Source organism: Anolis sagrei, chromosome 1 (assembly GCF_037176765.1).
Source record: "Anolis sagrei isolate rAnoSag1 chromosome 1, rAnoSag1.mat, whole genome shotgun sequence".
NCBI lineage: Eukaryota > Metazoa > Chordata > Lepidosauria > Squamata > Dactyloidae > Anolis > Anolis sagrei.
Genome location: NC_090021.1, coordinates 21,981,472 through 21,987,471, shown reverse-complemented (window position 1 = coordinate 21,987,471; position 6,000 = coordinate 21,981,472).

The following is a 6,000-nucleotide window of genomic DNA, read 5'->3' as shown; positions in this document are numbered from 1 at the left end:
ACATTTTATAGAGTTGCTGTTGCACTCTAACCTTGGGACACCTTTTCACACAGCACCACACCAGGACTAACTACAGCAGTTTATTAAGAAATGCATACACAAATGAACGTGTGATCCAATACAACAGCCAGCAGAGTGTCTGCTGTGGACTCATCTTGTTGGGTTTCAAATAATAATAATAATAAACTTTATTTATACCCTGCCACCATCTCCCCAAAGGAGTTGGAGCGGCTTACATGAGGCCAAGCCCAGTGATACATTACAGCAACATAAAATATAAACAACAAAATAACATCACAACAAAGTAAGTAAACCAATCAAGTAAAATAAACAGTACAAAATAATGTAATGAAAAATAAAACACAGTGGGCGGGCCAAATGCACAACATAAAATGATAAAACATTGGATGAGATAGCAATCAAAAGGTACATTCGTGGGGCAGGAGCTCATAGGGGACTGAACAGTGGAATTGACTTTCAATAAGGTGGGAGAAAGTACAAGTGTAGGTGAAACAACAGGACTGGAATATATGGTCACTCTCCAAAGGCACATTTCCCAAAGTAGCTTTTATTGTTTTTATGATGTCTTATACTGCTCAATGTCTTTTGTCTATTATCTTTTATGTATACTGATTTGTTGGAAACCGCCTTGAGTCGCCAATTGGCTGAGAAAGATGGTATACAAATACAGTAAGTAAATAAATAAATAAATAAATAGGAACTACAAAATGGTAGCAGTCCATATACAAAAGAGCAGTAGTCCAAAAAGGACAAGTACATGAAGTCAAGAGAGTCAAAATCAGAGACATAAATAAATCCATGAGCATGAAAAGAGGAATTTTGTCCAAGGCAAACCCTTCCAGGAACACAGGCAAACACAAAAAACTTGAATCATGAACTTGAGAGCTGAGACAGGAACCCACACGTTATGGCAACGTTGTCTCCTCTAGGAGACATCAAGTAAACACCACTTAATTTAAACCCAAACCCGACCAGGAAGCCATGAGATCATGCATCACACATCTGGGTTTTAGGGACTTCTCACGGAGTCTCTCCAACGCCTAATTAATCTATCTTTCACTCCCTCTGTCTGGAGACCTAAGCTGGTATCTCGGGAAAAATCCCCATCAGCTGAAGGCCCAAGATAAATGGACTTTTCACTTTCCCCTGTTGCTAAGGAACGAACATCGGAATCCAAAACATCCTCTGTCTCATCTTCAACTGCCTACAATTCTCTCTCATCTAAGGGTTGAAAATCTTCCTGATCAAACTGAGGATCACAGACTCCTCAATTTGAATCCCATCATCCCCCTCATCCCCTGAGAAATCCCCATCCCCTTGCTGAACCCCAGCAGCTGTGCAATTCCAAAAAAGTGCCATTCCTCCTCCCCGCCTTTGGCCCTATTTCCAGTAACTCTGCCAGGAAGACTACACATTCCAAACAAGATTACCTCACCTCCCATAAACAGATCACATCAGGAGAGCAAGTCAGGAAATGCACACCCATTAACCCCAGGCTGAAACTTTTCCTATGTCTACACTAAATAGCAGGAGCTTGTCCACAGTTTCAAAGCTATCATCCTTAAGAATCACTTATGAAACTCATACAGTCCCCTTCATAACATATATGTTTATTAATAAAGAGAACTGCATGCACCGAAGCATGATAACCTTATCTACAGTCATACAGTCCAGTGCTTATCACCTGGGAAACTAAAGTAATATGGGTTGCTGTGAGTTTTCCTGGCTGTATGACCATGTTCCAGAAGCATTCTCTCCCAACTTTTGTAGCTGACATCCTCTCAGCCCTGAGAGTAACACACCTCTGTTCCTGTTGTCTTCAAACCCAGTTTGTGTCTTGATTTGGCCATTGGAGTAGCAGAGCATACCAGGTATTGGACCTCAACCCACAATCTTCATGGGTAGCTGAAACCTGACAACTTTGTAAAATGACAAATCCCAGGATTCCATAGCATTGAACCATCACAGTTAATGTGGTGTCAAGCTGCATTAATTGTACAGTGTGGATGAATACAAAGCCATGTAAATGCACTGGATGATCTTGGACGAGTCTGTCAGCCTTAGAGGAAGGATGAGAGGCAGGGCCTTCTCAGTGGTGGCCCTTCGACTGTGGAAAACCCTTTCCAGGGATATAAGAGCAGCCCCCTCTCTCCTGACTTTTCAAAGAAAAGTCTGTTTGAGCAGGCTTTTGCTAATCCAGCATAATTATACGAAATAATAGAACTACCTGATGAATAACGATTTTAACAAGGAGACGCTCATGATAATGTTTTTATGGCTTTGTACGGTTTTTATATTTTATACAAATATTTTAAACACTATTGTATGATTGTTTTACTTGTCGTGGCATCAAATGTTGCCAACTATGAGCCGCCCTGAGTTCCCTTCGGGCTGAGAAGGGCGGTATACAAATATGGCAAATAAATAAATAAATAAAATAAGGCAAAAGCAAACCTCCTCTAAATAAATCTTGTAAGGAAAACCCTAGCCTAGACTCACTGTAAACTGAAGGTGATTTGAAGGCACATAACAACTATGGGAGCACCCAGTGGTGCAATGGGTTAAACCGCTGAACTGCTGAACTTGCTGACCTAAAGGACGGCGTTTCAACTTTGAGGAGCAGAGTGAGCTCCTGCTGTTAGGCCCAGCTTCTGCCAACCTAGCAGTTCGAAAACATTAAAATGTGAGTAGATCAATAGATATCGCTTCGGCGGGAAGGTAATGGTGCTCCATGCAGTCATGCCGGCCACATTACCTTGGAGGTGTCTATGGACAACGCTGGCTCTTCGGCTTAGAAATGGAGATGAGCACCACCCCTCAGAGTCAGAAACGACTGGACTTAATGTCAAGGGGAAATCTTTACCTTCACCTAACAACAAAGAACCATATAGCTTTAGACTGAACAGCCTACTTATTGGTAACTTCATGTTCTAGCAAAACCATATTAATTAACCTCAGGCTTCTCATTCTAGCATTTAATTAAAGCATTCAGGCTAATGTAAAAGGGGAAAAAATGTTAGACATTTATTGTCGAGTCCAGAAAAGATGTAGCCAATAATTTTTTCTTTGATTGAAATGAGATTCCTAAGGGATTGCTAGTTTGAGCTTGGCTTTATCCCATCATTGTTGCTGTATTTCTGGAATACGTACTTGCTTTCATAACCAGGATAATGGAAATAAATTTAGCAAGTGATCCAAGGATTATGTGCGTATTATTTTATGAATATGGTTACAATGGACGGAAATTGGCATAAAATCTACTGGAAGCTGGAAAAAAAACCCTTATTGGGTGGGATCCAGCATAATTGTTTTCTGAAAGTCTGGAACTTCTATTCATGGGATGATAGTTGTGGTCACAGAATGACCTCTCCTGCGTTGCTCTCTTTCCTTTCAGAGAGAGTTTGCATTGGATCCCACCCATGAACTGCATGATATTAGAGGACCAACAAAGCCCCAGGAATTAATGAATGAGCATTACACGTTTTGGGCCACTGCCAAGATTATGAAGATGAGACTAGTAGTATAAACGAGTGGTCAGGCAGAAAGTTTTGGACAATTTATCTAAGTGACATGGGACAATTTATTTTTTAAATAATGCATTTAAACAAAGAGCACACTTATTTTGGAATGTTGTTTCCTCCAATAATCCCTCTCTCTCTCTTTTAATCTTAATTTTGATCTTAATTTTTTAAAAGCAAACATTTACAGACCTCTTACAAAGAAAAAAAAATAGTTCTTCGAGCCTAGCTAGGATTTACTTGGAATTGTTAGAAGGCACTTTAATTGTCATCTATATAAATAAAAATGTAATGTTTGTTTATGGGATTAGCGTAACTCAGGAACCAGCCAGGCTTTGAAGCTGCAAGGCCACTAAATTCTAATCAAGGTGGCCATTTGCAACATTCACACTATATAGCCATGTTCACCCACATCTATGGCAGGCATCCTCAGAGGTTGTGAGGTCTGTTGGAAACTAGGCAAGTGGGATTTATATATCTGTGGAATGTCCAGAGTGGGAGAAAAAACCCTTGTCTGTTTGAGGCAAGTGTGCATGTTGCAGTCCTGGGTCCTGGGTCACATTTTCAACAGTCCTGGGTCACATTTTCTAGGGCAAAAGGCAAAGGGGAAAGGCAATATTTCATAGCAAGATACATACATTCTTGATTAGCATTGAATGCCAATGATATCGAGCTGCTTTTAGGAGGATCTCCCCAGCCGAGGAGATCCTGAGGACCGCACCAAAGAGAGTCCTTGAACCTTGGTGAGGCCAGCAAAGCCAATTTCAGCAGCAAAAATATTTAAAATAATAAATCCTCACCAAAGCGGAAGAAGCTGGGACCGAGGTGTCTTTATTAGCGATTCAGCTGCAATCGGATGCATTGTAGGAATAGTTCCACTACAAGCATAGCAATACAGAATTTTACTGGCATTTTTATAGAGAAAATACAGGTTTGAAAGTTTCAAAACTCCCTCCCTCTTTGGCTCCTTAGCAAATCAGGGAGAGGGAGGCAGGACGGAAGAGGGGCATTGTTTTGTCCAGCAAAGGTTGATTTCATTAAGAAAGGTTTTCCTGCCCTTGATGGGTTTTGGTGAAGGAAAACAAACAGGATCGGGGCAGAGGACCTCAGGGGGGGGGGGGGGATCAACCCTGCCCTTTGTGATTCAATCAAAGTATCCAGATAAACTTCCTTGCCTGCCAGACAAAGCAAACAAGAGGAAGTTTCAGCTTGCTATTGTCCATGCAGAGGTGAAATAATCAAATAAGAAAGGGAGGTGGTGGTTCTCCCTCAAGCATTTCAACAGTCCTGGGTCACATTTTCTAGGGCAAAAGGCAAAGGGGAAAGGCAATATTTCATAGCAAGATACATACATTCATAATCATAAGCGTTTCATAGCAACAAAACCCCATCTTTGTCCCACATCCCAAGTATATTTAATAAGAGGATTAATTTTCATGAAGAAGCCTGAAGTCCAATGTTTTAAAAGGTCTTTGAGGAAAGTTCATGAGGGAGATAGTATGTACTGAAGTCCAAGACATGCAGGCAGAGAGTCTATGATCATTGGGAAGGCTGGCAGATGAAACCCCAGCTGTGCTGCAACTGATTCACGTTTTTGGAAACTACAACTCTCACAAAGGGCAGAAGTCCCAAGATCCAGCCGTTTCCCAAAAGCCTCGTGGAGTCCTTGTTGTTGTCAGTGCCTTGGCAATGTGACCAAGACTTAACCCTTGTTGTGTAGTCTGGTGCCCTTGCCCTTTGCAGAACTATAAGTCACTATCCCTTATTTTGGGGGGGGGGGGTGCTCGACATCACCATCGCAGCTTCAAAGCCTGGCTACCAGTATTAAAATCTCTAAAATCAGGACAGTAAATAAAGAACAACACTCAGAAAACAGGGGAATTCCAGTCAGGAAACAATCAGGGCCAGCTAATACATCCCAACAAAGGATTACCCAGGTAGGAAGCAGCTGGGCTTTGAAGCTGCAAGGCTATTCAATGCTAATCAAGGCGGCCAATTGCAACATTCACACTTGTTGGAAACTAGGCAAGTGAGGTGTGTGTGTGTGTGTGTGTATATTCACACTTGTTGGAAACTAGGCAAGTGAGGTGTATATATATACATATACATACATACATACATACATATATATCTCACTTGCCTAGTTTCCAACAAGTGTGAATGTTGCAATTGGCCACCTTGATTAGCATTGAATAGCCTTGCAGCTTCAAAGCCCAGCTGCTTCCTACCTGGGGAATCCTTTGTTGGGAGGTGTTAGCTGGCCCTGATTGTTTCCTGTCTTTATTTACTGTCCTGATTTTAGAGATTTTAATACTGGTAGCCAGGCTTTGAAGCTGCGATGGCATTCAGTGCTAATCAAGGTGGCCGACTACATATATATTATACACCTCACTTGCCTAGTTTCCAACAAGTGTGAATATATATATATATATATATACACATACACACACACCTCACTTGC